This window comes from Protopterus annectens, chromosome 2.part2 (assembly GCF_019279795.1).
Source record: "Protopterus annectens isolate FY-2018-M chromosome 2.part2, PAN1.0, whole genome shotgun sequence".
Classification (NCBI taxonomy): domain Eukaryota; kingdom Metazoa; phylum Chordata; order Ceratodontiformes; family Protopteridae; genus Protopterus; species Protopterus annectens.
Window position 1 is genome coordinate 41,437,805 of NC_056730.1, and position 27,497 is coordinate 41,465,301.

Genomic DNA, 27,497 nt, shown 5'->3' on the forward strand with positions numbered 1-27,497 from the left:
CAGTGATATCACAGCAGGTCTGGCAGTGGCAGTATGGCTTTGAAAGGTAAGAAGTCTGAAACTACAAATGTTTATGCCAGAATAATTTGATCTGTGGTCGATACTGTTATGCCTGTAGTCTCAAAGATAGGGCATCCCACTATGCTAAATCAGACCAAAATGTTAAGCAAATATCAGCACAGTCTCTGCAAATGTGTATTGTGTACAGATGTGTCACCCCCCTCCGTAATCCCATAGAAATGCAGTAACATGTCCCTAGCCTTAAGCAGCATCCAACCGTCAACTAGAGTGATGGCTCAACACAAACAGAAAGCAATTGTTAGTACCACCCACAGTCAACTTACTGGTACCATCCCAGTGCTGTCCACTGCTGGCAGCCTGGGAGTATATGATCATCAGAATGCACTGCCTTGCTACAGATGGCCTGCATCTTTCACACCTGGCCTACAGGCCTCTGACAAATGCCCATGCCCCACCCACTGTGCCCTGTTAGGGAGTGTCATGGGGTCCATAACACCAACATAACTCAGTCTACAAAATGCAAAGAAAGGCCATGCTGCTAACTGCTAAGTGAAAACCTGCCAGTGTCAGAGACAGAAATGTGGACAAAGCCATGAATAATGGGGTGAAAAAGGTCCAAAGAGAAGGGCACCTTTGAAATACTGCTCTAATAATGTTATAAAGTTGATGGAATGATTGTAGTAGCATGGAATGTCTGATGGGTACGAAGTCTGAAACCTCAATGTCAACTGTCAGTAATATCTGACTTCAACCCTGAATGACTTGCAAAGCACTTTTCCTTGAAAACCACACTTGTCTGAGTAACCAACAAGATATATGAGTCATGAATGTGGACATTCTGTGATACTCTGTACAGTCGACAGGCAGGCCTAGGAGTCTAAACATGGGAATGCACCCATTGCAGGCAGTCATAACCCTGGAAGATGGTGAAATGTCTGCACCCACAGAACCCTGGCCCACATCCATGGGGAGTAACACACCCTTCCTTGATCACTCATTGTATGCAAAGTACTGACCCCAAAATGTAGTTATTCAAGCAAAATGAGATGGGTCATAGATATATGTGAGACAAACACACACCTCCAGGCTGGTCAAACAGTCTGACACACACAAGACCCTCCAAGTGCAGTCAACCTTTGAGAAGACCCCAGTGCAAAGTACTGGTAGCTATAGGCAAATATATCTGACCCAGGATATCCACCCCTCCCCGCATAGCTTATCCCCTACAAATTTATTCGGAGTCTGCCTGTCACCCTGATCCTGTCTGACTTCTATTACCCATCCGTGGACTGGAACTCAAACCAAGCCAGAACAGAAATGCACAGAGATTCCACCATTGAAATATATTACCAAGGTGCTGGACCATTTCCACAGCACCAACAGTCAATTGCTTGTAGGCACACCTCTCAACAGGCTGGATTGTGCAAGAATGTGTAACATTTGGCCCATAATCCTGGTGTGTACATCATCCATTCTTTATTCCAATGGTAAATCACTGTGATGATCTGAGGAGGTATGTCACGAGGTACTGAAGCAATACATGACAGTGTCAAATGGCATATATGTCAGATGACTGCTAAAACAAGCCCTGTAACCCTAGCAATGCATACATTACTGAGAGAAATAGTCACAATCACCATATGGCCCATTGTCTCCCCATTTTGATAGGCCGTCTCCAGATATCCTGCACCAGCAGGTTGAGAGGTATGGCTGTAGCACAAAACAGACCAGACTGGAGTACAACAATCCCTGGAATGGAGTCCCACATGTACTATAGAAGGTCACACTGGGCATGCTCATACACTTAGAGAAATGTCAGTAGGATCTAGGAATGAGCAGGCCTTCCCCACCCAGTGCACTTCCCATTGCCCTACTTTAGCAGTCCTGAAGATGTCTGTCACCATAAAAGTCCCTTTTATCAGACCCTAGCCCTATAAGCTCTGTGGCACATGTGATAACTGTGTAATACTGTAGTACAAATAACTAGTTAGGTAGGAGTTCTAATCTCCGTCCTGAGAAATGTAAAAGTGTGTGTGTGTGTTTACATGTTAAAGCTTTTGGGTCCATTCAAACCCAGTACACTCCCCCTTCCCTACTTTAGCAGTCTTGTGGATATCAGTCACCTTAGAAGCCCCTTTTGTCAGGCTTCAGCACCATAAGCTCTGTGGTGTGTGCGATAACTGTGTAACACTATAATACAAATAACTAGTTAAGTAGGAGTTCTAATCTCAGTTCTGGCAAATGTGCATGTGTATATGTGTAATTTAAAGTATTTTGTGGCTTCTGTCACCCAGTACATCACCCACTGCCATACTTTGCAAGGGCTGGCGATGTTCCTCACCTTAGAAGTACCTTTGGACAACCTTCACCCTATAAGCTCCATGGCACTTGTGATAAATACATAACACTGTAGTAATAATAAATAGATAGGTAGAAGTTCTAATCTCAGTCCAGGCAAGTGCAAGTGTATGTGTGTGTGTGTGTGTGTGTGTGTGTGTGTGTGTGTGTGTGTGTGTGTGTGTGTGTGTGCGTGTGTGAACAGTATCCTGTCTATGGGGGGGGGTTGTTGTGTTTGTGTAAGAATCATATCAATTGGTGGGTGGGTTTTGCTACTTTTTGCTGTTGCCTACCCAGTACATGTTCCAGTGTCCACATTACAAGGCCCACAGTTGTCATCCACTGTAGAGGGACCTATAGACACTCTGCAGCTCTATAAGCATTGTGCCATGTGCAATAACTATGTGACAGTATGGAACAGATAACAAGATAGGCTGCCTATCTAACCCTTGGATATCACTCCCCACTCTGGAATCATAAACAAACATATTCAGGTAGGCAGCCACACCTACATCAGTAGATAGCCTGCAAACAGACTCACAGAAAGAACTCACAGTGTGAAAGCAGTGGACTCCATGTCAGATTGCTGAACAGTCATGAGTGGAGTCCCACAGGTTCTGGACCTGGGTTCCCTCATGTTTGGGATCCACACCTCTGAGGACCAGCCCAATACAAAGGCACCCTGGCTGACAATGTTTGCAGATGATTACAAGATGGGTGCTATTAGTACCCCCCACGTGAGGGTGACATCCTTTACAAAGGCCTCTCTGAGACTTATGACTGTTGTCAGAACCCTGGACCTAAGCTCAATGCCAGATGATGTGCCGCCATCCCCTTTGGGTATGACATGGTTCCCATAAAGTAATACATTGATGGTAGTCCACTGAATACTGATGTAGGTATAATGGAATTGGGAACACAGGTTGACAGTGAGCTCTATGGTGACCACCACAGTGCCACTGTCTTCCAAAAGTCCTTCCATGTGTCACATCTCCTGACTCAGGGTATTGAATCTGGGAAGTAAAAGGACCGTGTTTCCCTGTACACTCCCCTCAGTAGGCCAATCAATGTGTACCATGGCCCATTTGCCATATACCCCACTGGACACCAGCAACAACAGGAGAGGCTGCAAATGTATCTCACAAAGAGGATCTTAGGTACTACACACTTGCTTCATATGGATAGACTCCAAAAACTGCAATGAATCTCTGTCTCATATTGGCTGCTTAGGTGCGATCTCTGCCTGGCATACACAGCCATGTCTGACCCAACCCTGTCAGGAATGCAACAGCCTAGGAAACCAATCTGTCCACATAACATGCCCCAGATACCTCAACCCCATCCTCACAATCAACAGGATATGCCGGAGGGACAGGTTCACAACCCAGAGACTGGCCACTCTATGAATAGATGCCATATACATGTCAAGCCAAGCACATCACTGGCCCTCTTCAAGAGAAATCAAGAGGAGTGGATGGGGAATAGACTACCCACCCTGGGGATCACTCCAGTGACTATACTCAGTAGACACACTGGGGAGTATCGTCAGATGGCATGATGCCAGTGTATTCCCATGGGCTAGCCTTGTAAAGCCATCATGGCCATTTGCCACATACACACCTATGACTTTTTGAACCCATGGATCTCAGTACTGTCATATGTGTGTGTGCATTAATGTGTCTGAAAGTGTTTGTGAGTGGGTAAACGTGGGTGAAAGTAGTTGGTGGCCCATCTCACCCAGTACAACTGCCATTGCCATACCTTACAAGTTCTGTAGATGTTATTCATTATATAGGTACCTTGGGACACTCCCCAATCTGTAAGCTCTGTGGTGTGTGCAGTAACTACATAACACTATAATATCAATAACCACATAGCTAGGGGTTCTAATATGAGACCTGGCAAATGTGTGTGTGTGTATATGTTATTGTGTGTATATGTGTAGGTTACAGTATTTTGTGGCCTCTCTCACCCAATACATCACCCATTGTCATAATTTGCAAGTCCTGGTGATGTCCCTTACCTTAGAAGTACCTTTGGACAAGTGTCACCCCATAACCTCTATGACACATGCAATACATGTTACAATGTAGTAACAAATAGGTAGGTAGGGGTTCTACTCCCAGTCCTGGCAAATGTGTGAGAGAAGACTATCTTGTGTGTGTGTGAGTTTGTGTGCGAATGACATCCATTGGATGGGCATGGATTCATATTTTATGCCATGGTACACACAATACACATTCCTAAGTCTACTGTATGAGATCAGCTGTTCACATCAACCGTAGTGTTATCTGTAGACACTCTTCAGCCCTATACACCCTGTGCAACAGTATGGAATAGTATGGTATGAATAACAAGATAGGTTGGTCTGCTAATGTCAGTACTGGCAAGTATGTGTGTCTGTGTGTGTGTGTGTGTGTGTGTGTGTGTGTGTGTGTGTGTGTGTGTGTGTGTGTGTGTGTGTGTGTGCATATTGGTGTGTATAGCAGTGGTTGTGAGTGTGTAGGCTTGTATGCGACACTATTATGACTACTCTCACACCTAGTACAGCCACCATTGCCATACCCCACAAGGCCATGTGATGTTATTCACCTTACAGGTACCTTATAACACTCATCACACTAGTAGTCCTGTGCCACCTGCAATAACCGCATAATAGTGTGGTGCCACAACTTAATGGGTAGGGGTTCCAAACACAACAATGGCAACTGTGATCCTGTGCGTGTGTGTGTGTGTGTGTGTGTGTGTGTGTGTGTGTGTGTGTGTGTGTGTGTGTGTGTGTGCGTATTGGTGTGTATAGCAGTGGTTGTGAGTGTGTAGGCTTGTATACGACACTATTATGAATACTCTCACACCTAGTACAGCCACCATTGCCATACCCCACAAGGCCATGTGATGTTATTCACCTTACAGGTACCTTATAACACTCATCACACTAGTAGTCCTGTGCCACCTGCAATAACCGCATAATAGTGTGGTGCCACAACTTAATGGGTAGGGGTTCCAAACACAACAATGGCAACTGTGATCCTGTGCGTGTGTGTGTGTGTGTGTGTGTGTGTGTGTGTGTGTGTGTGTGTGTGTGTGTGAACAGTATTCTCTGTGTGTTTGACACAATATTCTCTGGGGTTGAGGGCATTAGCAATCTGAGGTGTGTTCCACCCACCACACTTACCATTGTCCACTATACTAGAGCTGCCAACCACCATAGACTGAGATACAACCCCTCAGCCCTATAAGCTGTGAGCCACATGCAAGAACTGTTACACAGACCTGGGAAATGTGTGCAGATACAGCTGTACCCTGACAATGATGTGGTCGATGTGTTTCTACACTGCCATACCCTTTGTTGGTAATGTCTGCAGAGCCACATCCTGCTGACACAAAGGCACCTGGAACACAAACAGAATACAGGATGTGAGAACACATTCGCTTAGTGTTACTAACACCAATAATGTATCATGGCTGAAAAGGTACACACACACTCTGATGTGTGCCCATTACAAATGCCAGATGACAGCACCTTACACAGCATCAAATAGCTACGCTCTACTAAAGTCACCCTGTGCATCAGACCCATATAAGCATGTCCCTGCATCGATGGTATGGATGTCGTGGATGTGGCACAGGGTGTTGTGTGGGTTTGCCAGAAACCTAGGCTGGGCCACACAGTTGACATCATGTGTATGTGTTTGGGGGGGTGTTCATTAAATGGGCAGTGCAGGTGTGTGTGTGTGTGTGTGTGTGTGTGTGTGTGTGTGTGTGTGTGTGTGTGTTTGTGTGTGTGTCTAGGTGACCCTTCTGGTGATGTGTGTGTGTTTGTATGCCCACAGTCATGCCATGTGGGTGCCCTACACAGGGGTATTTTGGATAGTTGTGGGCCGTACATGGCAGGATGTACAATTCACCATCTCTGGCCATGAACATGGGAACTGGGCCTGCTGAGGGTATCACCGGCACCACCAGGGCCAAGACCAGATGCAGTACTACTCCCCGCTGTTGACTGCTGCCTGCTGGATCCACATCCTTATTGGGACCGGCAAGGATCACGTGCCCATGGCCTGCTGCATGGTGGTGTGGTCAGCAGAGCTTCTTCAGTAGTGCTGGTTGTACTGCCAGCATGAGAATGTGATGGTGCATGGCCATGTAGATCCTCAGCTGATTGTGGTGCTGCCCTACAGCCACATGGCTGCTGGCCTGTGTCTGCCAAATGCTCAAGCACAGATATTTTACAGTTGAGGAGTGCCAAGGTCTCCCCCCGCCATCTATCCATGACCCCAGTGCACTCACAGATGGCTGCAGTGAGTTCATATTGCCATGGACACCAGGGACGTGCCAATCTATGACCCTGCGTATATGTCTGGTATTATGTTCATTATGTGCCTGTGCCCCCATGACAGCCTGAAACATGCGTCTGATGACTGCTGCCGTGGCACTTGTAACAGGGGCATGACGGGCTGAAATCCTCCTCTGAGCACCACTGCCCATCTTCCTGTGTGGGACCTTGCCAGCACTCTGGCTATGGCTAATGCCTTCACCCTCACTTATCATAGTCACCACATTAGCCTGTTCCATGCCACCAACTGTTCATTATCTGTTGGCACTGGTGACAGAGTATGTGTAAGCATTGTGACTGTGTGTGGGGATGGGGTTGACAATAGTGGGATGACAACCAATGGCACAGTATCAACCCCTGACAACCCCACCTGTGCCTCAATATGAGTATCATCATTGTCAGATTCTGCAGAGACACTGACATCCAGTATCAGAGTGGGAGGGACTTCAGCCACCATGTCACACACACACACACACACACACACACACACACACACACACACACACACACACACACACACACACACACAGGTGAGGTGCCTCAAAGACATTACACAGACCTCACATTAGCCAACTGGGGGTATTCACGACACAGTCAGACAATAACATACACATTCTGGATGGACCCTCAGCATCATGCAGTGCAGCCCTTTCCAATTACTGTTACTACTAATATACACCATGGGATATGTGAGTGGTGTTAGTAGGTGATGACCCTTCACCTAGCACACACTGCACCCATGTAAATTATTGCTGTTCACCTGTATAGCTCTGTGGCAAATCCTACAGAACATACCCCTAAGTGTACAGGGTTTTGCTGAATGTCTATATATGTGGCTCATATATTTGGTCTGTTCCTCATAACTCCTGTGTTTGTCTGATACATTACTGGGTTGGCCTGTGGATTGGTTACCACTTAGTAATGTCCTAATTGGTGGTGCAGACTGCATAACCTGTAGTACATGTATTTTAAAACAAAGCTGGTTACTCAAACAACTTCCCAAGCTTACTGTGGATTTAGTAAGTGTAAACACACCTGTTAACATGCCAGGTTTTTGTGATACATCACAAGACCTCAAAATCAGGTCATAACATTGCCATCATTTCATATGACATATAACCTGTGCAATCCAAATAAGAACATACACATCAGTTACAGGTAACATCTGGTAACTGAAATAGGTACATTAGGCTGGTTGCATGAGTGTGCACACACTTAAAGTAATACTCTGTTAAAGCAACTTTTGATTTAATCACAGCATGCGGTCCTCTTGGGAAGGTGTCTATCAGCATGGCACATCTTGACTTGCCAGTGTTTGCACACTCTCCCTTGCAAAACACCTCCAACTATGTCAGATTGCAAGGGTGTCCCCTGTGCACTGTCTCTTCAGGTCACCCTGCATATATCCTATTGGAAGTAGGTGTGGGCTCTGACTCAGTCAGTGCAGAACGTTGCATGTGTTTTGGTGAAGGCATCCTTTTGTTGATATGGAGGTATGGTTTGGGCCATTGTTGTGTGGAAAGGTGGAATTCCTCACCATCTACAGCTATGTGGCAGACACCAGAACATTTTAGAGCCACAAGGGACCAATGTTTGGAACTGTTCATAATCCCCTCTAACTTGGCTCCAGCCCCAGTTACAACTTGTGAACAGCAACCCCAAAGCAGGACACTGCCATCACCATGCTTCACCATGGAGGTGGTGTTGTTGTGGTGATGTGCAGTGGTGATATTGTGCCAAACACACCTGTCAGAATTGTGGCCGATGAGTACAACCACGGTCCCATATTACCATAACACATTTTCCCACTTGCTTTTTGGAGACCTGATGTATTGTTTCCAGACTTTCACCAGAACCTCTGCCATCTTCCAACCCTACCCTATAGGCAGGACATATGGAGACCATGGAAAGTTGTTGTGATATGTAATACACACCCAGTACTTGCTGGTGATTCCTGCTACTCCTTCACTGTTGCTGTAGGGCTCCTGGGAGCCTCCCTGGCCAGTTTTGGTCTTTTATTCTCATAGACTTTAGTGGGATGTCCACTCCTTCACAATGTCACTGTAGCCCCATATTTTCACCACCTTTTGATGACTGTCTGCACTGTGTTCCATGGTATGTGCAATACTGTGGAAATGTTTTGTTACCCTTCTCCAGGCTGATACATCTCAAACATGTGGACCCTTAGCAGCCTCGTCAGCTCTGTGTGATCCATGGCTGTTGCTGTAGCAGACAACTTGGGTATATGTTAGGATAATCCTGGTAGGACAGCTGACCGTTAGTTGCTGTTAATCAAAGAGTCTCTGTAATTGATGGCTGTTGTGTACCCAATAAGATGTACTGCTGTAGTTATATTGAAAGCTGCCTCAACAAAGTACTAACTTCAGCTTATGCACATATATGCATCTAGGTTGTTGTACTATTCTTATGTGTCATTATTGTTCCCCTAACAGATTTGTTTGCTTTACAATTGAATTGTACAGATTATACGTCACATGAAAGGTTGGCAGCATTTTGAACTTGTCTATTGTGCTCTCATTTTTGTATATTACACATACATGGCATTCTAACATGTGTGAATACCATTTATATGCACTGTATACTACTAATTTTTACAATATGATCCTAGTTTTGGGCCTTTGCCCCCCCCCCCCCATTTTGTCAGTCTTTGTCCAGGTGTCTTGCAATGACAGGTTGTGAGGTATCCTAAAGATATGTGACATCTCCTCCAAATAGGCCCTTGTCATGACCACCATGATGCAATGCAGTAAACAACACCACAGGTGAACATGCAGATATTCCCAAATGTCTGAGTGTAACAGTTGTGTGCATGGTCACATGCATTAACTGTAGCATGTCTGAGGTACTGGTGAGCCACAACAGGGAAACCCCATACTTACTGGGTTCATGCTGCTGTCCCATGTGCAGACCAGAGGGACCTATGTAGTAGTGAGGGAGAGGTATTGTCAGCAGATTCACATTAGGCATTGTTACAAGATGAATGCTACATTTCTGCACAGGTACAGTACACACTATGATATTACACAATTTGCTGTCCTTCACCATAGATGTGCACTTGTATGCATTACTACACCCCACCCACTACTCCATTTTGCACTGACATATGCATCTAGAGACTCTGTAGAAGACAGTTTAAATGCTACCTCATTAAATTGATGTGCACTTTGGCCTTACCTGGATGCTCCTTGCCTGTTGGCTGGGTGCCACCCACCTACACAACTGCTGTCTCCCGTGTTTGAGTTTGTGTGGGGGATACCCCAAGGATGGCAAGGAGCTCCTCTGTCGCCATAAGTGGGGCCTGTGCATCTGGTCCCCCACCAGTACCAGTACAGTCCCTCGCTACAGCAGCAGCCCTTTGCCAGGCACGACGTATCAGGTCAGTTGCTCTATGCCTGACCTGATCATATGTGCGTCCATGGTGGCCCCACACATTCACTCTGTGGAAGATCTCATCTGACGGGGCAGTCCACTCCTGCAGATTTTGCTGGCTACAGTCAGAAATGATGGCATAGTTTAAGATTACAGCTTTTGTGATGGCTGCTGTCTCTGCATCAGTGTAAGGAGTTTGCCACTGCATGGCACCTGGAGGACATACACAGGGAAACACATCATAGGACCTCATACATTGCCCAGAGCTCTTTACAGAGCCAGAGCACTATGGACTATGATTAGCCACCACTTACAAACACATCATACCCCTGTACCTGGCAGCACTGCATGAACATGCATTGTACTCCAGGTCATGATTTGTTATCCCCCCCCCATTAAGGGCCAGTACAGTGCATAAACCACCATTCATCATTAATGTTTGTGTAGCGGGATGACAGTGGCCATGTTCCTTACAGATGGGATGTCAGTGGTGCTCAGGTGTTGCTTGCAAACAGTGTGTAATGGAGCTGGAAGCATATGCCTGGGTTTATGTAGGATGCAGACAGGAATGTTATCAGGCCCCAAGGGGACTTGCTTTTGTTAACTTTGATTAGACAGTTTGGAACTGATCCATGATGATGAGGGGGGGTGTGCATGTGCTGTGCATATCCATCTATACTGATGGTGATCCAGGGTGGTGATAAACCTGTCGGCAGCAGGTTGGCTGTAGCTATGGTGTGTGTGTATGTGCTGTGATTGACCACCATTACAGGGTGGGTTGGTTGGTGCTTCTGAGACTGCAGACATATGTGAAGATGGTCTTGTGATCGCCCTAGTGGATGTGTCCAATTTGTACTCGTAGTTAGCCTTACAGTAATCCCCCTGTGACCTATTATGCTCATTCAGACAAAGGTTGACATGCTGCCAGTTGGTGCCTGCTCCTACTTTGCTCTGTACAATCAATATAGCATCACATTATGTGCTTTGTGCATTGCTGCTGTCCAGCAAAGGGTTTTTTCTCTACTTTGGTGGAGACAGGTTTTACAAGTAAGATATTGCTGAGGCCATGAAGCTATGTGGGTGGTCATATATCTGTTTGTAGTAGGCATGGACACAGGATCAGAACACAGTTGGCCACCTCTACAATTTCAATGTGAAACTCATGCTTATTATACTACCCATGTCTGTGTCAGGGCAATGTCACAACCAGTAGCTGTAGAGGTGTAACTCTGTTGGATGCACAGAAACTAAGGTTACACATGTGTACAACATGTACAGCTTATTCACCTGACATTTTGCATCCCACATCAGTTATGAGGCAGCCAGGTACACCTACCCAATCATACATACATATGCAGAGGTAATACCTGCTATACATTTCTGTTCTATGTCAGTATGGCACACTGTAATGACAGTCTTGCTGCTGTCAGTCATGTCAACCTGTTAGGGCAGGACATCTGTAGGACAACTCACATACATGGTGGGCTATAGGCCACAATTAGTGACACTTTCTTCATATTGCTGTAATACACATATGTCATTTGATAGTGCAGTAGCCTTTGCATTCACAGACATACCCTGGAGGATGTCTGATGCTCATATGGCAGGCAGAGAGGTGAAAAGCTAGGTGTGTGGTAGTGAGAGTAGGAACTGTTAATGTTGTGAGTATGACTGGTATGGGGACAGAGCTAGCTGATATGCTGGACGGAGGAAAGGTGGATATATTGTGTGTGCCAGAGACCAGATGGAAGGGGTATACAGCTGTGTATATCGGAGTCTGGTACAAATAGTTCTATCATGGTGTGTATGGGAGGGGAACTGGTGTAGGGGTTAACCTGAAGGAGCATTATGCCAAGAGCATTTGTGGAGGTAATGAGTGTCAGGTAGAGTGATGTTCAGGAGGCTCAGAACTGATGGTGTAATGTTGACAGTTGTTAGTGCATATGACCGTTAATTGCGTGTGTGATGGATGAGACAGATGTACTTTGGTGTGGTTGGATGAAGTGGTGATGTGTGTACCCAAGGGTGAGTGAGTGGTGATGTAGGTATGGTGAATCAGGATGTGCAACAGATTATCAAGGTGAAGGCTAAGGCTCTTGCACCCCTATAGTGCCTTTTTTAGGCGATGTTCCAAAGACCAAATTACCACCATAACAGCTATAAATATATGCAATCTGAGGGTCATGCTGCTCAATGCTAGAAGTCTAAATCTCAAGATGCACTTGCTCAAAGCACTCCTCAAAATTGAGAACATTGACATTTGTGCTGTAACAGAGACCTGGTTTAAAGCAGCAGAAAGCACCCCTGCGCTACCAGGCTATAACTCATTCCACACCTTTTGGCCCCAGAGCATGGACCGAAGCTCCAAAGGTGGTGGTGTCTCCATATTCATAAAGGATATGCACACCTCCAGACTAGTAGCTCAGCATAATGCATCTGAGATACTTCAGGTACAACTAACATTGGGTAAGACGGCGATTCAGGTTGCAGCCTGCTATAGGTCCCCAACCATGTCCCAAGAATCTCACTCCACGTTCCTAAGCACCCTTGAAACTATTAGGGTCCAACCCAACGTGCTCATACTAGGTGACTTCAACTACCCCTCCATCATAGCCGGCCTTAGGCATAGGCCAACTAGGTAACCGTCTAGGGTGCTACTCTAGCAGGGGCACTTTTCTAGTATTTATTTGATGTAAGTAGACTAGGATGGGGGCACCGGTTGACCTAGGGCCACTCCTGCCCTCCATCAACTGGGAAAACTACTCCTGCACCAATACACTGGCCCAACGCTTCCTGGAATTCATCAGTTCCAATGCCTTGGAACAGCGCATTCTTACCCCCACTAGAGGAAGCAATATCCTTGACCTGGGTATTACTAACATGGGCAACCATTGCTCTACAATAGTCAATTCCTCCCTGGTTAGATCCGACTACAAACTAATCACATTGGAAATCCAGATCCCCCCCCCCCACCCCCCGCAAAGGTAACCACCATAAAAAACTTCTCCAAAGCTGACTTTGGGCTCCTCAAAACAGAGGTGGCTAACTTCACGGCACCAATGTCAATGGAAAATAGATGCATGAATGCCAAATCATACAACAATGCACTGTATGAACATGTACATAAATACATGAAACTAGCCATACCCAACAGAACCAAGATGCTCTCTTCCAAAAACAAAGGAAGCCATTCTGGTGGCACCCTGCCATTAATAAATTCTACAGTAGAAGGAAGAAACTGTTGCAGAAAAAGGTGAAGTCCCAAGACTGGACAAAACTCCCTTATTAGTCTCAACAAAAAGTTGAGATCCCTCATCAAAACCTCTAAAGCCAGCTATGAAGGCAGAATTGCATCAGACACTAAAAACAACCACAAAGCCTTCAATAGTTATATCAATAATCTCCATGGCAATACCCAGGTTTGCTCTGAGTTACTGCACAATGGTACCTCCTATATTGAGCCAACAGATATTGCCAACTTGCCTTGCCAACAGATTCAGTGCCAACCTTACCCCTTTCTCCCCCCAAAGGACCAGTCACAATACCAGAGGAATGCCAGGCTCCTCATTAGCACTCTTCAAGAAAAATCTTGATGATTGGATGGGAAATAGGAAATTCACCCCGGGGATCACTTCTGTGGCTCTGCTTGACAGGGGCACAAGAAAATAATTTTCTTGGGTGGCGAAAGCTAGGGTACCTTTTTGGCTAGGCTTATATAGACCCTAGGGCCAATAGCCTAGTACCTACCTATGAACCTATGAACCCAGCGTTATTGCAGCACAGGTTAAAGCTACATTGTCCAAGGCCAAGAATACAGCTTCCATAGGACCCGACAATATCCCTGGATGTGTTCTACATGAACTGCAAAGTGAACATGCATCACATCTGTGTGCCCTGTTCAATCACAGCCTCACTGCAGGCTTTGTCCCTACCGAATGGCACACTGCTACAATCATCCCTCTCCATAAAGGGGGAGCGACTACTGACCCTGGGACTTATTACCCCATTAGCCTGACAAGTCTGATATGTAAGGCTATGGAGTGCATCATCATGGACCTAATTAACAAGGATTTAGGGACTCTCCAAACTCTTGATCCCACTCAATTTGGTTTTGTGAACGGTAGATCTTGCCTGCTCACCTGCTCAACCTGGTTGACATCTTTGATTCAGTCACCAGAGCTGTGGATGAGGGCAAGGCAGTTCATACAGCCTACCATGATCTGGCCAAGGCTTTTGATACAATTCCCCACTCAGGAATTATTGATAAACTCATCAAACTAGGCATCAACCCCTATATCACTAGATGGGTTGCAAACTGGCTCACAGAACCCACAATGTGAAAGTAGCGGACTCCAAGTCAGACTGCTGACCAGTTACGAGTGGAGTTCCACAGGGATCGGTCCTGGGTCCTCTCCTGTTTGGCATCTACTTCTCAGAAGTCCAGGCCAACAAGGAGGGACTCTGGCTGACCAAGTTCACAGATGACTGCAAGCTGGGAGCCATTATTAACTCCCCAAGTGATGTAGACATCCTACAGAAAGGCCTCATTGAGATCAATGTCTGGTGTTTAAACCATGGCCTTAAGCTTAATGCCAAAAAATGTGTCATCATCCCCTTTGGGAAAAACTCAGTTTCCACTAATTACTACATCGATGGGAGCCCACTGTACACTGAAGGCATTATAAGAGATCTGGGGACACAGGTTGACAGCAACCTCTCCTTCGACCACCGCATTGCCACTGTGGTCAAAAAGTCCCTCTATGTGGCACATCTCATTACCAAGGGTTTTGCATCCAGGAAGAAAGAGGTCATCATCGCCCTCTACTCTTCCCTCATTAGGCCAATCATCGATTACAATGCCCCATTTGGCATGTACCTCACTAGACACATACAACAGCTGGAAAGGCCACAAAAGTACCTCAGAAAGAGGATCCTAGGCCTTAAACACATGTCCTGCATGGACAGACTCAAAAAACACCAGCTATTCTCTGTCTCATATCATCTACTAAGAGGTGATCTCTGCTTGACTTACAAAGCCATGTCTGACCCAGTTCTGTTAGAAATGCTACATCTAAAGAAATCCCAATCCCTCCACACCACACACTCCAGAGACCTCAACCTCATTTCCACAATCAACAGAACATGCTGGAGGGACAGGTTTATAACCCAGAGACTGCCCATGCTCTGGAATAGACTTCCCATACATGTCAAGCAGAGCACCTCATTGGCCCTCTTCAATAGAAATCTTGATGAGTGGATGGGAAATAGAAAGTTCACCCAGGGGATCACTCCAGTGGCTCTACTTGATAGAGGCACTGGGAACTAACGGTGGGCAGCATGGTGGCAAGGCACTTCTATGGGCTAGACTTGTAAAGGCTCCAGGGCCATTAGCCTACTACACACCTATGAACCTATGAAGTAAGGATAGCTATGGAGAGGTTTAAGAATGAAAGCCTATTAGTCCAGATGACATACCTGTGGAAGCATGGATGTGTTCAGGACACATGGAAGTGGTCTTTTTATCTGGATTGTTTACTGTAATCTAGGAAAGTGAGAGGATGCATGAGGGGTGGATGAAATGTGTTTGGGTACTGATTATGAGAATAAGGGTGGTGTGCAGAGCTGTAGTAACTACACAGGGATAACATTGATCAGTCACAGCATGAGGTAATGGTAAAGGGTGGTGGAAGCTAAGCTAAGAAGTGAGGTGAGGATTACTGATCAGCAGCATGGTTTCATGCCAGGAAAGAGCAGTACAGATGCGATGTTTGCTCTGAGAGTGTTGATGGGAACATACAGAGAAGTTCGGACGTAGCTGCGTTGTGTCTTTGTGGACTTAGAGACAGCATATGACAGGATGCCTAGAAAGGAGTTGTGGTATTGTATGAGGTAGGTAGGAGTGGCAGAGGAATCCATAAGAATGCTAAAGGATATGTACAAGGCTAGTGTGACAGCAGTGAGTTCTGCATTGGGAGTGCCAGGTGTGTTTAAGGTGGCGGTGGGAGTACATCAGGTATCAGCTATGAGCTCTTTCTTATTTACAGTGGCAATGGACAGGTTGACAGACATGATTAGACAGGAGTCCCCTAGATTGTGCTGTTTTCAGATGACATTGTGGTCTGTAGTGAGAGTAGGGAACAGGTTAGGGAGATCCTGGCGAGGTGGAGTTATGGTCTAGAGAGGGGAGGAATGATGGTCAGCAGGACTATGATGGAATATATGTGTGTGAATCGGAGGGAGGATGGAGGAATGGTGAGGATGCAGGGAGTACAGTTTTCCAATGTGGATAGGTGTAAATACTTGGGAACTACAGTTCAGAGTAATGGTGAGTGTGGGCAACAGCTGAAGGTGTGAGTATGAGCAGGATGTGGGTGGTGGGGAAGAGTGTCATGTGTGATTTGAGTCAGACAAGTACCATTAATAGTGATAGGGAAGGTCTACAAGAGATTAGTGAGACCAGATATGTTATATGGGTTGGAGACACTGGCGTTGAAAAAAGAGGCACAAGTCAGAGCTGGACGTAGCAGAGTTACTGATGGTATGATTTGCACTGGGTGTGGCCTACCAGTCTCACAGTCAGTATTGTGCAACACACAGTCCAGTAGTAGTCATATGTGAGCCATCCTTTCCTGGGGTGACTCAGGGTCTTGAGCTGTGTTCTATGTCACCGCAGACAGACACAGTTTCTATGGCCATAGGTTCTGCTCAGCAATATATCAGTACAGCATGTGTTGTTGGGACATAATATTGTTTGAACTTCCTATTTTCCACGTTTACATGGCCCCTACTACATTCCATTATAGGATTAATTGTTTGACATAGCAGTGTTTTATTTGCTTTCAGTTCAGTTGGTATACTCCATCAGTCTCAGTGTGTGTGTGTGTGTGTGTGTGTGTGTGTGTGTGTGTGTGTGTGTGTCGGTCCATTTGTTTCTGTGTGTGTGTGTGTGTGTGTGTGTGTGTGTGTGTGTGTGTGTGTGTGTGTGTGTGTGTGTGTGTCTCTCTCTCTCTCTCAGACAAATGTAGAATATTCATCTGTTTTGTATAGGCAGCATCTTGCCTTTAGTAGGTAATGCTCGTGAGCAGCTGATGGCCTGTGCACCAGTTGGAGTCCCCCACTTGCTAATTGCATGTGGAACAGCTGTGGTATCATTTCCATACCCAGTAGCATGGAAACACACTCCTATAACTGAGTACTTCTTGTGGGCATTGCCCCTTTTCCTTGCCTGGGAGGAGAACTTCATGGAGGTGTGTGACAAACAGCATCACAGAGTGTAGTTGGGAATACCTCTTACAACAAACACTGTGGAGACAGCCCAACAAACTGGGGGAGGTTGTTCCAGACATAGGGACAGAATATAAATACTGCTGTTATACAGTTGAACTAATGCTAGTTTGACAGGGTTTGTGTGGCTATGGCTGCTCTGCATGAATTTAAGTCTGATAGTGTTATGTGGTTGACATAACTTCCAACTATAGGGCTATCCGCAGACTGGCCAGAGTTTGGACTCGTATATTTGGTGTGTTACTCGCACATTTTCTGGCCTTGGAAATTCAGTAGCATACTCTGAGGATTGCAGTCAGTAAATGGTAACATCCATGTGTGTTTCTGACTTCATATCTCTCAGAACAGATATGTTACAACAACCCTGTTATACCAGCAACTTTCTCAGTTTATTACAGCAATATATCAATAATGGCCCTGTGTTTGGGCCTCTGCCCCAGGTATGTCAGGCTTTGTCCAGATGTCATGCTGTAAGAGGTGTATAGGTATAGTATATCATTTATATACTGACTTCATTCCAGATATCATCCCAGTGATGTATCAGACTGCTAGACATGTTACATATAGAAGGCCTTATATATGAGGACGAAGCCTGGATGTTCTGTGGGACTCTATACAGCTGACAGGACTGTATATTTCTGGAAATTGTTGACAGACTGTCAGGAATATGTAGGATTGTATTGTGAATGTCTTATTTGGCCGGTGTAGGGAGGGGGGCACATGTAAGTGTTGAGGGTCCTTTTCTATCTGACTTTGCATGCTGCTCCAGCTTCTGGTGCTCTATCAGCTGTATATGTTTGTAGGCGCAGACTGAGACATGTCCCATACCACAGTTAGGCATCAGACTATACTGTGAATTGGGCCAGTATATATAGGGGTAGTGTGTGAGTGGCAAACATGCTGATGATTTTGTTCACACAGTCCATATACTCTACTGTTCCTGTGGCTTACCAGTATGTCACTTTGAATGTGATGATATTGGTTCTGGGTATGCACTTTCACACTGTTAGTCAGTGCTGTTACATCCCTGTAGTGCCTGATATATTTGTAATTACACGTGTATTCCCCCATAGCAAAATTGGGTTTGTGTTGTGTCAGTCTGCCTGTAGTTTAGACAGTACTTGGTGACATGCCTAGCAGCTCAGTGTAGTTTCCCTGCTGTGATGTTATGTCCCGATATTTATCAGATGTATTCTTGCCTGGCCCCCATAGTGTTGTGTATGTCTGACACATTAGTGGAATGATGTGAAGCCTTATATCAGTGAATAGTAGGTAGTAATTTGGTTTTGGACTTGGGCTATTCCAGTCAATATATGGTACAACAGACAGGAGGGTGTTACTGCATCAACTGTGTCACCTTATCTACTCCAGTATTTGGGATATGTTCCCAGTTTCATGGCTTTACACCCCCTGGTCAGGCTTGGTCGAGATTTGTTGCACTAAGGGGTTCTGGGAATACCTCTCAACTGGCCAGATAGTTTCAGACTGTCTAGGGTTATTGCTCATATGTATGTTCTGTTCCATAGAATCATTATTTTAATTTTTGTGGTAAATCACTGTGATGATGTGAGGATTTCTGTCTGTAAATGATGACATACATTTCAGTTTCAGAACTCACACCCTTCTGAACATGTATGCTGACACAAACCCTGTTACTGTAGGAATATTCTACATTTATAACTGCTGTACATTCATTATGTTACTGTTCTTTGCCATTGTCCCCCATTTTGACAGCCGTTGTCCAGAATTATTGCACTAAGAGGTATGGTGCTGGGTATGACTCCACTACATGTTATGGGTGTGTGTGTGTGTGTGTGTGTGTGTGTGTGTGTGTGTGTGTGTGTGTGTGTGTGTGTGTGTGTGTGTGTGTGTATGTATGTATATATATATATATATATATATATATATATATATATATTTTTTTCTTTTAGATATATCTATACTGATAATATATTCCTTTTTTATATCCATTCATATGTTTATATAACAATATATATGTATATATTCTATATGTATTTGTTTTATATGTATAGCTCCATATACCTGATGTATATACTTTTTAATATTTATCTATCACCTTACACATCTATATGTGTATATTTATATATACTAAATATGACTGATTCCACAGTGTTTGTTCCCTACTATTCGACATCTGTATTGCATGATATATTTGAAAAAACAGCATTCATTATTACATCTCAGATGGTGTAGTGGTAAATTGCTTTGACTATGGTATACAGGGCTCTGGGTCCAAGACTTGGCAGGGCTGATTATTTTGTTGCTGGGAAGAACAGTGTCTGATGGAGACAGGGTAATTAAGGCAGTTTTAAGCAGTTGTAAGTGGGTTTGCATGATGGTAAGCAATGTCAGCACATGGCTAAAACGAGAAAATGCTTACTCTGTGTAGGCATCACTTAGCATCGCGCAAACATGCTTACTGCCACTTACCCCCACGCTACTTTCTTTAAAAGAAAAGGAAAAAAAGGGTGATAGGAAACTGGTGAAAAAGGGGGCACGCAGAGGGGAAAAACAATGTGAAAGTAAGTTAGGGATGCTCAGGATGGGTGTAGGGAAGGTCCATAGCTGTCCATTTCTGATACAGCAATGGCTGTGCATTTGTATGGAATTTGGAAGTGAATTTGGACACTCAAACCCCTGAGAGAGGGGTGAGGACAACAGTAATGTATTGTTAAGTTAATTAGACTAGATTACATGTGTCCAGGGAAAACGTGTGCGAAATGGACAGCTATGTATGAGGGCGACATTTTTTGTGGGAACAGATTGCCCTTTTTTTTTTTTTTTTTTTTAATAAGGTGAGCATGGGATGTTGGAGAAGGATAGTAGGGAAAACGTGTGCGAAATGGACAGGTATGTATGGGGACGACATTTTTTGTGGGAACAGATTGCCCTTTTTTTTTTTTTTTTTTTTTTTTTAATAAGGTGAGCATGGGATGTTGGAGAAGGATAGTAGGTATATTTGGGGAGGTAGGTTGGGTAGGGAGACAGACAAGACAACAGATAGGGGCGGTATATGACACATGTGGGGGTAAACACCTTGGACGGGGAGGGTGGTTGGGAATGGGATGCCCACGAGCCCCCAAATTGATACAGTGGAACTGAGGTCCCCACCCATGGGGAGTCACCACTGCAACTTCACGGCCCCAAAGGTGCAGTGCTGGGGGCTGAGCAGGAGGGACAGACTGACCCTCAAGATGCACCATGCGGCCCTCAAGCTGGCATAGCTGATCTCTGAACTCCTTTTGAAGCTCGCTACACACCAATCCCCAGATCTGACAATGGTTGATGGTGTCCTGTCCATGCCCACTCCCGGGGGGAGACGGGCCCCATCCCCTGAGGTGGTTCCACCCAAAGGTGGTGCAGGACCAGCAGACGATGAGGTCCTGGCTTGGGTCTCAGACGTGCTGGGGCCTGGTGCCACGTCCAATTGAGGTGGGACAGGTGGATCCACTGGGATCGGTCTTCCTAGATGTGCTATGGTGTTGCAGTTTTATAACATATGTTGGTTAGTCATGAAAAATGCATTCCAGGATTAGTTATAACAGCATGCATGGGTATTCCCATTAACCCAGAACAACAGATTTGAAACAGTTGCATAGCAAACGAAACACATGCATATATAGAACCACAGTGGGCATTATAACGGCATGCAGCTAACATTGATAGCAACAGGCCCCTATGAGAGTATTTGAACAGGGAACATTAATAGTCAAACATTTAAATATTTGTAGAACAATAGGACACATGTCCCAACAGTAAGTTTGGTGAAAAACATACCCATTGATTTATGTGTTTAGATTATTGGTACAGATAGGGTGGGGGAGAGACAGAGATGTCAATTAACAACTGTATAGGCTTCAGTTGCTCACAACCTTAATGATCATTGCTCTAATCATTACTCTCCGGGTATTACCTCACTTTACATCAACCTATGGCTTTAAGTTGGACAGTGGTATGTTTGTACACAGTGTACAATTACAGCCTTCTTACAGCTAATTTATACCTTTTCTTACCTGGCAAATCTGTGGAGGAAGTTTCTGTTAACACTACCTGACTGTTTCTACCCATATTCACATAGTCAGGGATACATATGTATACTCATACTGTGTGTGTGTGTGTGTGTGTGTGTGTGTGTGTGTGTGTGTGTGTGTGTGTGTGTGCACGAGTGCTACTGCCATACTCTGCCTTAATTTCTATCGGTCACCCTGGATGTTGACGGCAGTGACCACTAGCTGTGACAGAGTGACACTTGAGGGACATTTCTTGGAGGAGACTACTTTGTGTATGTACGTATCTTGCTGTCATTTGAAGCCTTAGGGTTGGACAATGGATGTTGCACACAGTGTATAAGTACAGCCTTCTTACAGCTAAGATATACATTTTCTGACCTGGCAGACCTGTGGAGGAAATTTCTGCTAACACTACCTGACTGTTTCTACACATATTCACATATCCCTGGGTGAAATTATGCATACAGCTTACTACCACTCTCGGGATTCGAACCATGTCTGTTTGTGCCAAAAATACAACAGGTTTGTGTTTCATCAGAATGAGCTATTGAGAAACTGCTGTTTGTTGTTTGACTGTTTTCTGCCTAATACTCTCTTGGTTGTACAATCTGACCTTGAAATTCTGACATTCATGCATGCCAGATAGTTCTTGTACTGTGTATTCATACTTTGACATAGCACAGTCTGTAAAACACTGGTTAACACAACACTACTATTCAGGTATCAGATCTTTGTGCATGGAACATTTCATATAATTAATCTCCTGTTTTACAACTCCACAGTCTTTGTCAGATGAGCCTTGATTATTTAATGCTTTTAGAGCTATAGTTGCTGTGCAGAAACTGTACACATTTTGATTCATACCACCACATACCAAAGTAAACACAACCAGTCCGGGGTTTTGACTTTTATTGACAGGTACTGACACCTTTATTGATATATACCTTGTACTTCACTATTACTCTGTAATTATTCAGTACAAACCATACCCATCTTTAAATACTGACAGATGACATTCTACTCATTTCTATTTATTTGCCCTGAATACTACAAGCTAGATTTGTACTCACCAGCCTCACAATGCAGCCTTAGCAGCCTGTTGATATGGGCATCCTTGTTTGCGGCCCTCTCATCTGCAGCTGTACAGGAGATAGAGAAAAAAAATTATGCATACCTATCCATCACATACACAGGCTGGACTTTGGAAAACATTTATTGATACTGATACTTACACACATCTGCAACATTCCTCGCCCATGCATCTTGGACCCACTGGTCCAAGAGCTTCCTCTTCCTACACTTCAAGCCAGCAACGTGGTGCCGGACCTGCTTACCAGTCCGAGGGATGCCAGTGGCACTGGTGAGGTTACATGTAAGACAGTTCCAGGCCTCCGCTTTGTATTGGGAACCCTGGTACTGGTCCTGCAGCAGTCTCCCTTCATGGTTTTCTACTAGGAGTCCAACCATGACCCTGGATTCCTGAATACCCAGTACTGCACCTGAAAGTGCACACCCTCACCAACGCTAGCCGCAGTGCCTGCAGTAATGAGCTACAACTGGTTATGTGCTGTATTCCCACCTGTGAGATTTAAATAGGGCTGATTTCCCACACTTTGCCACGATTGGATGGTTTTGAATATGGTGAGCTAAACTAGGCATCAGCCAAACCCGCTTAGCACAGATAATCATTGTTTAAAGGGGTAGATGCTAAACACCGCTTACCAGTGCGCAAATCCGCTTAGCTACGGTGATTATTGCTAAGCATACAAATTTAAGCAATGCGTACTCCGGCATAGCATAGCTGAGCACAATTTAGCATTGTTCAGCTTTCATTTTATGGACTATCAGGATTGTGGGGTTGATTCCTTCTTAATGACATCTTATGATATGTATGTTTCCCTTCCATAACATCCTCCTATGTGCTTTCATTACATTATATTCTTTTGTGGCTGTACTGTATGGGACACTTGTGTTTATATGGGAGTTTCACATTTGTACTGCACTGACACCTCACATTTGAACCTCTACACTACCCTGGTTAACAAATATTCATTATTCGCTACCTATTTATAAAAAAGATACTTTCAGTGCTGTTTTCACATATAAAAATGAATGGACTGCATTGGGGTTTGAGCTGTGAATGACTACATGTTAAGTGAACACTCTAACCACTATACTATTCCACTTTGACTATTTTGGCTGTACGTTTTTATTTAGCTCCTTTGGATGTTTAAACTATGCTATACACAGCTGCTCAACGTGCACAGTCGCTCAGCTACGCTTAAACTTTATTGGGGACGGAAAACAAAATATAAATGTGTTTTATTTTTATTTACTTTATGGGTGTGCACATTGCTTTCTGCCTCTTAGGCAGGACATCTGGACAACTACATCATCCAAGGGGTATTATTTTACATATTCTTCTCAGGAGTATGCTTACATATTTGGTATGCCAGCATGTACACTGGCATACCATTGTGGACATTATCTGTGCTGGACCATTGTGGGGGGCTGTACTTCTGTGTGCATTCTAATGTATTTTGTCCACGGACATTGTTAGTTGCTTTAGAATTGCCGTACAGTGCACACACCCCCGCACTTGTTCATAGATTGTGTAAGTGCAGGCTATACAGCAGAGCGCCTTCATGAATATGCAAGGCGCGTTGCTGTGCTGCACTGGCACGATCCGCTCTGTGCAGGAATAGCACTATTCCTGCACGGAGTTTGATGAATCCCAGGGATTGTCTATGTATATATCAACATTTTTGTCAGATATGACATGAAGTAAAACAATGTCCTCTAGCAGCTGACAGGTGGTAGTGCATAATAGCTTTTTCTTTCACTAAGTAATCACTTTACCTTTTTGCTCATCCCTTAAGTTTACAATGACAACTGTGAAGTTTCAAGTAGTACTTTAAAAGGCCTTGACCTCACAAGATTTAAATTCATATCTATAAAAGTCAAACTCATTTTGGTAGAGTTGAGGTCACTGACGTTGAGGTCACTGACCTTGTTTACTGAAGTTATTCTGCTAAAGCATGTTCTTTACAGGGACAGATCTAAGAAAATCTGTTTTTTGCAACTGTCTCATATAATTCCCTAATAAGTATGTTCTGCCTTTTTGCATTTAGGTGAAACATACATTTTAATAATTAGACTCTTTTTCAATCACTAAACAACAGACACTACAAAGTATCATTCTAAAATGTGGTATGACCTAGGCCTAAGTGTGCTAGCAGGTTTTCTGCATGGCTCCTTTGGAATGAGATGAGTTAATTTTCTTTCTCTCGAAAGGCCATTTCCTTTGTTCTGCTAAGTTAGCTACAAGTGGTGATGAAACAAGTATGTCAACCTAATTGTTTAGAGTTCATGTGGCTTCAGCTATCAGGTTGGAACCTTACCTGAAAAGGACTAAAAAAGACTGAAGTTGAAGTCTAAGCTACATGTCTGTGCTTTACAAGCATTCAGGTTTAAATCTATGGTGATGCAAAATGGAAAGGAGTTCTTTCAGCAAAAGAAAGAGTCCTTGCTGTGCTCCTGTGTGTAAAATGAAAAGAGAACTTGTGTTAGAAAGGAATGCTGTGCTCTTGTGTGTAAAATGAAAAGAGAACTTGTTAGAAAGGAATGCTGTGCTCCTGTGTGTAAAATGAAAAGAACTTATGTTAGAAAAGAATGCTGTGCTGCTGTGTGTAAACTGAAAGGAACTTGTGTAGAAAGGAATGCTGTGCTCCTGTGTGTAAACCGAAAATAATTTGTGTTAGAAAGGAATGCTGTGCTGCTGTGTGTAAAATGAAAAGAGAACTTGTGTTAGAAAGGAATGCTGTGCTCCTGTGTGTAAAATGAAAAGAGAACTTGTGTTAGAAAGGAATGCTGTGCTCCTGTGTGTAAACCGAAAAGAATTTGTGTTAGAAAGGAATGCTGTGCTGCTGTGTGTAAAATGAAAAGAGAACTTGTTAGAAAGGAATGCTGTGCTGCTGTGTGTAAAATGAAAAGAGAACTTGTGTAGAAAGGAATGCTGTGCTGCTGTGTGTAAAACGAAAAGAGAATTTGAGTTAGAAAGGAATGCTGTGCTGCTGTGTGTAAACCGAAAAGAATTTGTGTTAGAAAGGAATGCTGTGCTGCTGTGTGTAAACCGAAAAGAGAATTTGAGTTAGAAAGGAATGCTGTGCTGCTGTGTGTAAAATTAAAGAGAATTTGAGTTAGAAAGGAATGCTGTGCTGCTGTGTGTAAAATTAAAGAGAACTTGAGTTAGAAAGGAATGCTGTGCTGCTGTGTGTAAACCGAAAAGAATTTGTGTTAGAAAGGAATGCTGTGCTGCTGTGTGTAAAACGAAAAGAGAATTTGAGTTAGAAAGGAATGCTGTGCTGCTGTGTGTAAAATTAAAGAGAATTTGAGTTAGAAAGGAATGCTATGCTGCTGTGTATAAAATTGAGTTAGAAAGGAATGCTGTGCTGCTGTGTGTAAAATTAAAGAGAACTTGAGTTAGAAAGGAATGCTCTTCTTGCTAAACTTCTGTGTACAAAACAAAAACTCTGGAGTTTTGATTGATGGATTGTCTACAGTTTGGGTAACCTATATACCTCAGACATGGATTATGTAGGCTGTGGTGGAAAAGTGTGCTGCTATTTTAGGAAAACTTCTCTTTTCTCCAGTGGGTCACAAGCCCTCATATGCAAATGCTCAGGAGACTATGAAGGTATGGTTTACTGAAAGCTGTTTAATGAATATATCCTGATTGCAGACTGTTGAAAGAATTAAGTCAGAGTCTATGTTGTAAACTGCATCTGCTGTTGCACCTAAACAAGGGAAGTTTTGTATGGTTCAACAATATGGACTAAAAATGTCAGCCAGCAAAGAGTACATCAGAGATAAAATGTGCTTTTATTTTAAGTTTTGTTTTCCATTTTCACTGAAGGAAGTGTTTTGTCATGTTTTGTGTAAAATGCTGTAGTAGACATGCACAGTTTGTTGTCCTTTGTTTTAACAAGGCTGGACTCCATGCGACTGTTTTGCTTCTCTTTTATCTAGTCTGTTTCAATGAACATGTGATTAAAGACTATGGACCATTATTTTGTATGCCTTTGCATTAGATCATTAAGCACCAACTTTGTTATAATGTAGCATTGTATGGTCTTTGCCAAGTACACAACTCCAATTCTTGATTTCAGGGAGGTTTTCTTCCTCTAGAATGACTACCTGGCAATAGCTGCCATTTGTTTTCAATAGGATGCCTTCTCAGAAACATTTCATCTGGTTATCAGTTTCCTTCTCAGAAACATTTCATCTGGTTATCAGTTTTTCTCCATATTATATGGAGAAAGTCTAACATCTGTACCACTCTAACAATGTACTAAGTATTAAATGCCTGTATATAACTATGAAAATGGGTTCAGATATGGGGTTTTGCTACACATGAGGTTCCATGTTTATCCACGAATGTCAAAATACATTTCTGTCTTTCACATAAAGAATGGTTTCACTTCAGTGATTTTGGTATTTATTCAGATGATGAGATTTAACAAAAGAGAGATTTTTTTTTTATTCAAGCTCATGGACTCCCTTGCTAGCTAGCTCAGAAAAAATGGTAAATGTGGGAACCTGCAATTCCTGCTAGCAGAATGTACAAGAGTGACTTCAGGATGAACAGTTGAGAAGGAAGAAATATTGACAATGAAGGATGAACACTATTCTGCCCAACGTTTCAACGAGAAATTGTTCCTTGAGCCTCCTCAAAAGAAGAATTTGGTTTGGGCTAGCATTTTCTAGAGTCTTCCAATTGGTTGTTCAATTACCTGTTTACTAAGGTGCTGATAGGGCACTTAGTGTACACATGGGCTGAAACTAATGAATCCCGTAACCATAAGGCCCAAACATTGTAGGAGAGGTACTCCTTCTAAACATGGAGTGATTAGCTTTACATGCCTAGCTCTCCATGTGTCCAGATTCCCTTGCAGTCAGAGTTGGAATGGATGGGGTGGTATGAGTGCAACAATATTATTATTAGTTGATATTAGGTTATTAGAATGATTTTAATTTGAAAATAAAGCCTTGTTTTTTTTTCTTTTTTTGGAATGCTATAATTTGAATTTGCAAGTAAT